Source organism: Apodemus sylvaticus, chromosome X (assembly GCF_947179515.1).
Source record: "Apodemus sylvaticus chromosome X, mApoSyl1.1, whole genome shotgun sequence".
Taxonomy (NCBI): Eukaryota; Metazoa; Chordata; class Mammalia; order Rodentia; family Muridae; genus Apodemus; species Apodemus sylvaticus.
In genome coordinates, this window is record NC_067495.1 from 150818189 (window position 1) to 150831307 (window position 13119).

At 38.9% G+C, this 13119-nt stretch overlaps 1 protein-coding gene across 2 annotated transcripts in view; it reads right to left on the reverse strand.

Moving 5' to 3' along the window:
* The window catches only part of Gab3 (GRB2 associated binding protein 3), a 160855-nt gene that overhangs the window by 3687 nt on the left and 144049 nt on the right, over positions 1-13119 (reverse strand). The window lies entirely within an intron of this gene.

Genomic DNA, 13119 nt, shown 5'->3' on the forward strand with positions numbered 1-13119 from the left:
GAAAGACCAAGTTATGAATCTGATGCTTCTGGATTCCTGGAAGAACTACAATTATGAGTACATAGCTCTCTCCCCACCAGACACACACATGCACACACACACACACACACACACACACACACACAGAGAGAGAGAGAGAGAGAGAGAGAGAGAGAGAGAGACAGAGACAGAGACAGAGACAGAGACAGAAACAGAGAGAAAGAGAAATACACAGAGAGAGACAGAGACAGGGACAAAAACAGAGAGAGACAGACAGACAGAGGGACAGGCAGACAGACAGTCAGACAGGCAGGCAGAGAGGTGGAGAAACAGAAACAGACACAGAAACACACACACTTTAAATCTTCTTTTAAAAGAGCTAACACAAAGTTTTGCTGAAGGGACATCTTTTTTTTATTAGATATATTCTTTATTTAGATCTCAAATGTTGTCCCCCTTCTTGGACATACTGCTGACTTGTTTTCATGGGTCACACCTAATAATATAAGGAAGGACCTACGACTTTTTGGGCTGTTGAAATAGCCCAGAGAATATCATCTTCCAGAGCCAGTTGTAAAGGTTTTGTTGTTAAATAGACCTGGAAAGGAGAGGGCAGAGAAAGGGCTGGGAATTATTATTCTCATCCATTTGCTCACCTTATTTTTAGTATTGCATCATAAGACAGAGAGGGGAAGGACAGATAATAAAGATTAAGAGAGGAGTGAGTATGATCAAAATATATTATATACATATGTAGAAATGCTATAATGAACTCCTTTGTGCAATAAATATACCTTAATAGAATTTTTCTCAACATAATATTTAGAAATTAAATTGCTTTCTCCTACACTGTGGCCTGGATGGATGAGCTATTAGATCTGACGTAGTAGATGACTCATATTGCAGAGGTTTCCTCCTGCCTCTGCCTTCTGTGTGCTGGGATTCAAGGCATGCATCATCACTGCCCAGCTTTGTGTGTTTTTTAAAAGAGGGAGAAAGAACATAAATTCGGGTAGGCAAGGAGGTAAGGAGGATCTAAAAGGAGTTGGAGGAGGAGAAAGTATGATAAAAAATATTGTATGACAAAAAAATCCCCTAATAAAAAGGAAAATATTTTCTTCAGACTGAAAAATGAAAGTATGGGACAGGAAGATAGTTCAGCAACTGCTTGCCTTTCAAGCAGGAGGATCAAGTTTAATCCACAGAACCCACAAAATAAAAGCCAAGCATGGTGATACGAATTTATAATCCCAGTACTGGGGAAATGGAGACACATAAAAGCCCAAGGCACACCTCCCAGCCTGTTGAGCTATCTCTCCAGCCCCTTAAGTTTTCACAAGTGTACTGCTACACACATGAACAGATATAAGCACACATTAATACACAATATGTACAAAGTATTGTGTGGCTGAGGGTTTATTGCTAGTTGAATTGGTACAGTGCTTGCCTAGAACTTATGAAGCCCTGTATGCAACTCTGCAGCTCCATGGTGCTGGCATGATGGCACATATCTGCCATCCCAACACTTAAGGGCGGGGTAAAAGGATTAGAAGTTCAGGGTCAACTTGGGTTACATACAGAGCTAATGCCACTCTGGGTTATGGGAGACTGCAAAAAGGGGTATTATACTGCTATAATAAAAACTTAATTGATGTCAAGTGACCATAGGTGTGTGGGTTCATTTCTGGGTCTTCAATCCTATTCCATTGATTTACCTGCCTGTCACTGTACCAATACCATGCAGTTTTTATCACGATTGCTCTGTAGTATTGCTTGAGGTCAGGGATACTGATTCCCCCAGAATTTCTTTTACTGTTGAAAATTGTTTTAGCTATCCTGGGTTTTTTGTTATTCCAGATGAATTTGAGAATTGCTCTTTCTAAGTCTATAAAGAACTGAGTTGGGATTTTGATAGGGATTGCATTGAATCTGTATATTGCTTTTGGCAAGATGGCCATTTTAACTATATTAATCCTGACAATCCACGAGCATAAAAGATTTTTCCATTTTCTGAGGTCTTCTTCAATTTCCTTCTTCAGATACCTGAAGTTCTTGTCATACAGATCTTTCACTTGTTTGGTTAGAGTCACACAAAGGTACTTTGTATTGTTTGTGACTATTGTGAAGGGTGTCATTTCCATAATTTCTTTCTCAGCCTGCTTATCCTTTGAGTATAGGAAGGCTACTGATTTGCTTGAGTGGATTTTATAACCAGCCACTTTGATGAAGTTGTTTATCAGCTGTAGAAGTTCTCTGGTAGAGTTTTTTGGGTCACTTAACTATACTATCATATCATCTGCAAATAGTGATAATTTGACTTCCTCCTTTCCAAGTTGTATCCCTTTGACCTCCTTATGTTGTCTAATTGCTCTAGCTAGTACCTCAAGTACTGTATTGAAAAGATATGGAGGGAGAGGACAGCCTTGTCTAGTCCCTCTCCATTTAGTTTGATGTTAGCTACCGGTTTGCTGTATATTGCTTTTACTATGTTTAGATATGTTTAGGCCTTGAATTCCTGTTCTTTCCAAGACTTTTAGCATGAAAAGATGCTGAATTTTGTCAAATGCTGTTTCAGCATCTAATGAAATGACCATGTGGTTTTTTTCTTTGAGTTTGTTTATGTATTGGGATACATTGATGAATTTCCATATATTGAACCATCCCTGCATCCCTGGGATGAAGCCTACTTGATCATGGTGAATGATTGTTTTGATGTGTTCTTGGATTCAGTTGGCAAGAATTTTATTGAGTATTTTTGCATTGATGTTCATAAGGGAAATTGGTCTGAAGTTCTCTTTCTTTGTTGGATCTCTGTGTGGTTTTGGTATCAGCATAATTGTGGCTTCATAGAATGAGTTGGGTAGTGTCCCTTCTATTTGTATTTTGTAGAATAGTTTGAAGAGTATTGGTGTTAGGTCTTCTTTGAAGGTCTGATAGAATTCTGCACTAAAACCATCTGGCCCTATGCTTTGTTCAGTTGGAAGACTTTCTATGACCCCTTCTATTTCTTTAGGGGTTATGGGGCTATTTGATCCTGATTTAATTTTGGTATTTGGTATCTGTCTAAGAAATTGTCCATTTCCTCCAGATTCTCTAGCTGTGCTGAGTATAGGCTTTTGTAGTAGGTTCTGATGATTTTTTGAATTTCCTCAGTTTCTGTTGATAAATGGGGCTGGTTCAATTGGAGGTCAGCATGCAGAAGAATGGGAATTGATCCATTCCTATCTCCTTGTACTAAGTCAATTCCAAGTGGATCAAGGACCTCCACATAAAACCAGACACACTGAAACTAGTAGAAAAGAAACTGGGGAAGACCCTTGAGGACATGGACACAGGGGGAAAATTCCTGAAGAGAACACCAATAGCTTATGCTCTAAGATCCAGAATTGACAAATGGGACCTCATAAAATTACAAAGTTTCTGTAAGGCAAAGGACACCGTCAAAAGGACAAAAGGGCAACCAACAAATTTGGAAAAGATCTTCACCAACCCCACATCCCATAGAGGTCTAACAACCAATATATATAAAAAACTCAAGAAGTTAGACCCCCGAAAACCAAATAAGTCTATTAAAAATGGGGTACAGAGCTAAACAAAGAATTTTCACCTGAAGAATTTCGAATGGCTGAGAAGCACCTTAAGAGATGTTCAACATCATTAAATCATTAGGGAAATGCAAATCAAAACAACCCTGAGATTTCACCTCACACCAGTCAGAATGGCTAAGATTAAAAACTCAGGAGACAGGAGGTGTTGGTGAGGATGTGGAGAAAGAGGAACACTCCTCCACTACTGGTGGGAGTGCAAGTTGGTACAACCACTCTGGAAATCAGTCTGGTGGTTCCTCAGAAAACTGGGCACCGCACTTCCGGAGGACCCTGCTATACCACTCCTAGGCATATACCCAAAGGATTCCCCGGCATGCAATAAGGACACATGCTCCACTATGGTCATAGCAGCCTTATTTATAATAGCCAGAAGCTGGAAAGAACCTAGATGTCCCTCAATGGAGGAATGGATACAGAAAATGTGATATATTTACACAATGGAATACTACTCAGCAATTAAAAACAATGAATGCATGAAATTCATAGGCAAATGGTTGGAACTGGAAAATATCATCCTAAGTGAGGTAACTCATTTACAAAAGAACACACATGTCACTGATAAGTGGATATTAGCCCAGAAGCTCAGAATACCCAAACCACAACCCACATAACAAATCATTCCCAAGAAGAAGGAAGGAGAGGGCCCAGGTCCTGGAAAGGCTTGAAGCAGCATTGTAGAGGATTGCCAGGACAGAGGAGTGGGAGTGGGTTGATTGGGGAACTGGTAGAGGGAAGAGGACTTATGGCACTTAGGGGGATGGGGGAACCATTTGGAATGTAAACAAAGAATATAGAAAATTTAAAAAAAATAAATTGAGAAAAAATTAATTGATGTTTTATTTTATTTTATTTGGTTTTGCAAGCCAGGGATTCTCTGTGTAGCCCTGGCTGTCCTGGAGCTCACTCTGTAGACCAGGCTGTCCTAGAACTCAGAAATCTGCCTGCCTCTGCCTCCCAAGTTCTGGGATTACAGGTATGTGCCACCATGCCTGGTCTTGATATGAGTTTTAAAACTATGTTATTCTACTCCTACCACAAGTTGTCCTCTGATTTATATATGTGCACTATAGATTGTGCACACACCATTGCTTGTACACACACACACACACACACACACACAGAGAGAGAGAGAGAGAGAGAGAGAGAGAGAATTAAAACAGAAGTCTCACAAATTATTTACACTACAAGCCTCAAAAAAAGTGATATGTAGAAATAGCATTAAAATTATTTCACAAATGTTTGAAGGATAGTTGAAATGTATAAGGCAAAATGTGTATTTCAAATCTGGGCCTCACTTTTTTAATTGGATATTTTTTGTTTACATTTCAAATGTTATCCCCTTTCCGGGTTTTCCCTCTCTAAAACCCATCCCACCCCCTCCCCCTGCTTCTATGAGGGTGATCCACAACCCACCCACCCACTATTGCTTCACCTCCCTAGCATTCCCCTACAGTGGGGCATCTATCCTTCACAGGACCAAGGGCCTTTTCTCTCCGTGATGCCAGATAAGGCCATCCTCTGCTACATATGTGGCCGGAGCCATGGGTCCCCACATGTGTACTCTTTGGTTGGTGGTTTACTCCCTTGGAGTTCTGGGGGATCTGGTTGGTTGATATTTTTATAATTCCCATGGGGTTACAAACCCCTTCAGCTCCTTCAGTCCTTCCCCTAACTCCTCCAGTGGGGTCCCCACACTCAGCCCAATAGCTGGCTGCAAGCATCTGCATCTGTATCAGTAAGGTTCTGGCAGAGCCTCTCAGGAGTTATCCATATCAGGCTCCTGTCAGCAAACACTTCTTGGCATCAACAATAGTGACTGTGTTTGGTGGCTGCATATGGAATGGATCCCCAGGTGGGGAAGTCTCTGTATGCCCTTTCCTTCAGTCTCCATTCCACTCTTTGTCCATGATTTTCTTTAGACAGGAACAATTCTGGGTTAAGATTTTGAGAAGGTTGGGTGGCTCCATCTCTCAACCTAGCCCCTGGATATGGCCTCTACAGGTTCTTCCTCTCCTTTGTTGGGTATTTTAGCTAATGTCATTCTCCATTGGGTCCTTGGAGTCTTTTGCTTTCCTGCCAACTGGGACTTTCTGGTGGCTACACCCAATGCCCCATCCCCCATTGCTACACACCTCTGTTCAATTTCCTGACCATTAGTACACCAGCCCCATCTCCTCCCATACCTGATCCTGTCCCCCCTTTCCTTTCCCCCATCTCTTCCTCCCAAGTGCCTCTCACTCTCTACCTCCTATCATTATTTTGTTCCCCCTTCTAAGTAGGACTGAAGTATCCACACTTTTGTCTTCCTTCTTGAGCTCCATATGGTTTGTGACTTGTGGGTATTACAAGCTTTCTGCCTAATATCCACTTATCAGTGAGTGCATACCATGTGTGCTCTTTTGTGACTGGGTTACCTCACTCAGAATGATATTTTCCAGTTCTACCCATTTGCCTATGAATTTCATGAAGTCATTGTTTTTAACAGCTGAGTAGTATTCCATTGTGTAAATGTACCATATATTCTGTACCCATTCCTCTGTTGAGGGGCATCTGGGTTGTTTCCAGCTCTGGCTATCATTAATATGGCTGCTATGAACATAGTGGAGCATGTGTCCTTATTATATATTGGAGCATCTTCTGGGTATATGCACAGGAGTGGCATAGCTGGGTCCTATGTCCAATTTTCTAAGGAATCACCAAACTGATTTCCAGAGTGGTTGTACCAGCTTGCAATCCCACCAGCAATGGAGAAGTGTTCCTCTTACTCCACATCCTCTCCAGCATCTGCTGTCCCCTGAATTTTTTATTTTAGCCCTTTTAAATGGTGTGAGGTAGAATCTCATGGTTGTATTGATTTGCATTTCCCTGATGACTAAGGATGTTGAACATATCTTTAGGAGCTTCTCTGTCATTCCAGGTTCCTCAGTTGAGAATTCTCTGTTTAGCTGTTCCCCATTTTTAATAGGGTTATTTGGTTCTCTGGAGTCTAACTTCTTCAGTTCTTTGTATATATTGGATATTGGCCCTCTATCAGATGTAGAGTTGATAAAGATCTTTTTCCAATCTGTTGGTTGCTGTTTTGTCCTATTAATGGAGTCCATTGACTTACAAAACCTTTGCAGTTTTATGAGGTCTCATTTGTTAATACTTGATCTTAGAGCATGAGCCATTGATGTTCTGTTCAGAAAATTTCCCCCTGTGCTAATGTGTTTGAGGGTTTTTCCCCACTTTCTCTTCTACTAGATTCAGTGTATCTGGATTTATATGGAGGTACTTGATCCACTGAAGAAAGGAGGAGTGGCCCCTGGTTCTGGAAAGACTCAGTGAAACAGTATTCAGCAAAACCAGAACGGGGAAGTGGGAAGGGGTGGGTGGGAGGACAGGGGAAGAGAAGGGAGTTTGCGGGACTTTCGGGGAGTGGGGGGGCTAGAAAAGGGGAAATCATTTGAAATGTAAATAAATTATATTGAATAAAAAAAATGTTTAAAAAAAAAAAAAAGAATGGATTGATTTGCATTCTTCTACATGTTGACCACCAATTGAACCAGGACCATTTGTTGAAAATGCTGTCTTTTTTCCACTGGATGGTTTCAGCTCCTTTGTCAAAGATCAAGTGATCATAGGTGTGTGGGTTCATTTCTGGGTCTTCAATTCAATTCTATTCCATTGATCTACCTGTCTGTCACTGTACCAATACCATACAGTTTTAATCACTATTGCTCTATAACCCAACTTGAGGTCAGGGATGGTGATTCCCCCAGTAGTTCTTTTTTTCTTGAGAATAGTTTTTGCTGTCCTAGGTTTTTTATTATTCCAGATAAATTTGAGAATTGCTCTTTCTAAGTCTATGAAGAATTGAGTTGGAATTTGAATGGGGATTGCATTGAATCTGTAGATTGTTTTTTGGCAAAATGGCCATTTTTACTACATTAATCCTGCCAATCCATGGACATGGGAGATATTTCAAATTTCTGAGGTCTTCTTTGATTTCTTTCTTCAGAAACTTGAAGTTCTTGTACATATCTTTCACTTGCTTGTTTAGAGTCACACAAAGATATTTTATATTGTTTGTGACTATTGTGAAGGGTGTCATTTCCTTAATTTCTTTCTCAGCCTGTTTATGCTTTGAGTATAGGAAGGCTACTGATTTGCTTGAGTTAAATTTATATCCAGCCTCCAATTGAACCACCACCATTTGTTGAAAAGACTATCTTTTTACCACTGGATGCTTTCAGCTCCTTTGTCGAAGATCAAGTGACCATAAGTGTGTGGGTTCATTTCTGGGTCTTCAATCCTATTACATTGATCCGCTTGCCTGACTTTGTACCAATGCGAATCGATCCATTCTTATCTCCTTGTACTAAGCTCAACTCCAAATGGATCAAGGACCTCCACATAAAACCTGACACACTGAAACTAGTAGAAAATAAACTGGGAAGACCCTTGAGGACATGGGCACAGGGGAAATATTCCTGAATAGAACACCAATAGCTTATGCTCTAAGATCAAGAATTGACAAATGGGACCTCATAAAACTACAACGTTTCTGTAAGGCAAAGGACACTGTCAAAAGGACAAAACATAAACCAACAGATTGGGAAAGGATCTTCACCAACCCTAAATCTGACAGAGGGCTAATATCTAATATATACAGAGAACTCAAGAAGGTAGAACCTAGAGAACCAAATAACCCCATTAAAATGTGGGGTACCGAACTAAACAAAGATTTCTCACATGAAGAACTTCGGAGGACTGAGAAACACCTTAAGAAATGTTCAACGTCATTAATCATTAGGGAAATGCAAATCAAAACAACTCTGAGATTTCACCTCACACCAGTCAGAATGGCTAAGGTCAAAAACTCAGGAGACAGCAGGTGCTGGCGAGGATGTGGAGAAAGAGGAACACTCCACTGCTGGTGGGATTGCAAGATGGTGCAATGACTTTGGAAATCAGTCTGGCAGTTCCTCAGAAAACTGGGCATGGCACTTCCGGAGGACCCTGCTATACCACTACTGGGGCATATACCCAGAGGATTCCCCAGCATGTAATAAGGACACATGCTCCACTATGTTCATAGCAGCCCTATTTGTAGTAGCCAGAAGCTGGAAACAACCCAGGTGTCCCTCAACAGAGGAATGGATACAAAAAATGTGGCATATTTACACAATGGAGTACTATTCAGCCATTAGAAACAACGAATTCATAAAATTCGTAGACAAATGAATGGAGCTGGAGAACATCATACTAAGTGAGGTAACCCAGTCTCAAAAGATCAGTCATGGTATGCACTCACTGATAAGTGGATAATAACCTAGAAACTTGGAATACCCAAGAAATAATCTACATATTAAATGATGTCCAAAAAGAACAGAGGAATGGCCCCTGGTTCTGGAAAGACTCAATGCAACAGTATAGGGGAATACCAGAACAAGGAAGTGGGAAGGAGTTGATGGACGAACAGGGGGAGGGAAGAGGGCTTGTGGGACTTGCGGGGAGTGGGAACCCAGAAAATGGGAAATCATTTGAAATGTAAATAAAGAATACATCAAATAAAAAAATTTTATATCCAGCCACTTTGCAGAAGTTGTTTCTCGGGTTTAGAAGTTCTCTGGTCAAATTTTTGTGGTCACTTAAGTATACTATCATGTCATCTGGAATAGTGGTATTTTGACTTCTTCCTTTCCAATTTGCATCCCTTTGACCTCCTTTTATTGTCTAATTGCTCTGGCTAGAACTTGAGTACTACATTGAATAGACAGGGAGAGAGAGGGCAGCCTTGTCTAGTCCCTGATTTTAGTGGGATTGCTTCAAGTTTCTCTCCATTTGGTTTGATGTGGGCTACTGGTTTGCTGTATATTGCTTTTATTATGTTTAGGTATGGGCCTTGAATTCCTGATATTTCCAAGGTTATTAATGTGGAGGGTTGTTTTGTTTTGTCAAAGGCTTTTTCAGCATCTAATGAGATGATTGTGTTTTTTTTTAAGTTTGTTTATATAGTGGATTACATTGAGGAATTACCATATATTAAACCATCTCTGGAACTACTTGATCATGGATAGTGAATGATCATTTTGATGTGCTTTTGGATTTGATTTGCAAGAATTTTATTGAGAATTTTTGCATTGATATTCATAAAGGAAATTGCTCTGAAGTTCTCTGTTAGGTTTTTGTGGGTTCAGTTATCAGCATAACTGTGACTTCATGGAACAAATTAGGTAATACTCCTTCAGTTTATATTTTGTAGAATAGTTTGAAGAGTATTGATATTAGGTCTTCTTTGGAGGCCTGATAGAATTCTTCACTAAAACAATCTGGTACTGGGCTCTTTTTGATTAGGAGATTTTTTAATGATTGCTTCTATTTCTGCAGGGCTTATGAGACTGTTTACACGGTTTGTCTGATCCTGATTTAAATTTGGTACCTGCTCTCTATCTAGAAAATTGTCAATTTCATCCAGATTTTCCAGTTGTGTCGATTATAGAATTTTTTAGTAGGATCTGATGATTTTTTAAAATTTCCTCAGGTTCTTCTGTTCTTTTTTTTTTTATTCTTTTTTTCATTTTTTTAATTCGATATATTTTTCATTTACATTTCAAATGGTTTACCCTTTTCTAGACCCCCACTCCCCGAAAGTCCCATCAGCCCCCTTCCCCCCCCCTGTTTTCCCATCCAACCCTTCCCACTTCCCTGTTCTGATTTTGCCCTATACTGCTTCACTGAGTCTTTCCAGAACAAGGGGCCACTCCTCCGTTCTTCTTGTACCTCATTTGATGTGTGAATTATGTTTTTGGTATTCTAGTTTTCTAGGTTAATGTCCAATTATTAGTGAGTGTATACCATGATTCATCTTTTGAGTCTGGGTTACCTCACTTAGTATGATGTTCTCTAGCTCCATCCATTTGCCTAAGAATTTCATGAATTCATTGTTTCTAATGGCTGAATAGTACTCCATTGTGTAGATATACCACATTTTTTGCATCCACTCTTCTGTTGAGGGATACCTGGGTTCTTTCCAGCTTCTGGCTATTATAAATAGGGCTGCTATGAACATAGTGGAGTATATAACCTTATTACATGCTGGGGAATCTTCTGGGTATATGCCCAGGAGTGGTATAGCAGGATCTTCTGGAAGTGAGGTGCCCAGTTTTAGGAGGAACCGCCAGACTGATTTCCAGAGTGGTTGTACCAATTTGCAACCCCACCAGCAGTGGATGAGTGTTCCTCTTTCTCCACATCCTCACCAACATCTGCTGTCTCCTGAATTTTTAATCTTAGCCATTCTGACTGGTGTAAGGTGAATCTCAGGTTTGTTTTGATTTGCATTTCCCTAATGACTAATGAAGTTGAGCAATTTTTAAGATACTTCTCCGCCATCTGAAGTTCTTTAGGTGAAAATTCTTTAACTCTGTACTCCATTTTTTAATAGGGTTGTTTGGTTTTCTGGGGTCTAACTTCTTGAGTTCTTTATATATATTGGATATTAGCCCTCTATCTGATGTAGGGTTGGTGAAGATCTTTTCCCAATTTGTTGGCTGCCAATTTGCCCCTTTGATGGTGTCCTTTGCCTTACAGAAACTTTGTAATTTTATGAGGTCCCATTTGTCAATTCTTGATCTTAGAGCATAAGCTATTGGTGTTCTGTTCAGGAACTTTCTCCCTGTACCGGTGTCCTCAAGGGTCTTCCCCAGTTTTTTTCTATTAGCTTCAGAGTGTCTGGCTTTATGTGGAGGTCCTTGATCCATTTGGATTTGAGCTTAGTACAAGGAGACAAGGATGGATCAATTCCCATTCTTCTGCATGCTGACCTCCAGTTGAACCAGCACCATTTGTTGTAAAGGCTATCTTTTTTCCATTGGATGTTTTCAGCCCCTTTGTCCAGGATCAAGTGGCCATAGGTGTGTGGGTTCAGGTTCTTCTGTTCTATCTCCCTTTTCAATTCTGATTTTGTTAATTTGGATATTGTCTCTGTGCCCCCTGGTTAGTCTGGCTAAGGGTTTATTAATCTTATTGATTTTTCTCAAAGAAACAACTTCTGGTTTTGTTGATTCTTTGTGTAGTTCTTCTTGTTTCTATTTGGTTGATTTCAGCCCAGAGTTTGATTATTTTCTGCCACCTTCTCCTCTTGGGTGTATTTGCTTGTTTTTCTTTTCTTTTTAAATTGGCAATTTTAATGGAAAATTAGAGCAAAGTGGTAGACATGTACAACATTGCTAAATTAACTGAAATATGGGATAGAAACATTTTATGGTAGAATTGAAGATTTACATGGAAAATATTTTTGATAAAATTGCAGAAAATGTAGAATAATATGTTAGAAGTAAAGATTATCATGGAAAATTTTATATAGATATAATAATGGTAGGCATAAAAGTATTCCGAAGTTGATTGAAAGTGGAATTATAAACATTTTCTGATAAACTTGAAGATTTACATGGAAAATATTTCTGATAAAATTGAAGACATATATAGAAAAACATGTTAAAATTAAAGATTATCATGGAAATTATACAGATAAAATGATAGGCATAAAGATAATTCTAAGTTGATTGAAGGTGGGATTATAAACATTTTCAGATAACATTGAAGATTTACATGGAAAATATTTCTTGTAAAATTCAAGAAATATATAGACAAACATGTTAAAATTATTTCATGGAAAATTTTACATATAAAATGGTAGATATAAAAACTGTTTCTAAATTAATTGAAGGTGGAATTAGAAACATTTGTGATAAAATCAAAGATTTACATTGAAAACATTTCTGATAAAATAGAGGAAATATATAGAAAGACATTAAAATTGAAGATTATCATGACAAATAATGCAGATAAATGGTAGATATAAAAATTACTAAATTAATTGAAAGAAGAATTATAAACATTTTCTGATAAAATTGAAGATTTATATGAGAAATATTTCTGTTGGTCCATGTCCTTTTATTGGAAAGTTGAGTCCATTGTTGTTAAGAGATATTAAGGAATAGTGATTGTTGCTTCCTGTTATTTTTGATGTTATTTTTATGTTTGTGTGGGTATCTTCTTTTGGGTTTGTTGGAAGAAGATTACCTTCTTGCTTTTTCTAGGGTGTAGTTTCCCTCCTTGTGTTGGCATTTTCCATCTATTATCCTTTGTAAGGCTGGATTTGTAGATAGATATTGTGTAAATTTGTTTTTATCATGGAATATCTTGGTTTCTCCATCTATGATGATTGAGAGTTTTGCTGGGTATAGTAGCCTGAGCTGGCATTTGTCTTCTCTTAGGGTCTATATGAGGTCTGCCCAGGATCTTCTAGCTTTCATCATCTCTGGTGAGAAGTCTGGTGTGATTCTGATAGGTCTGCCTTTATAAGTTACTTGCCCTTTTTCCCTTACTGCTTTTAATATTCTTTCTTTGTTTAGTGAATTTGGTGTTTTGATTATTATGTGCCGGGAGGTATTTCTGTTCTGGTCCAGTCTGTTTGGAGTTCTGAAAGCTTCTTGTATGTTCATGGGCATCTCTTTCTCTAGGTTAGGGAAGTTTTCTTCTACAA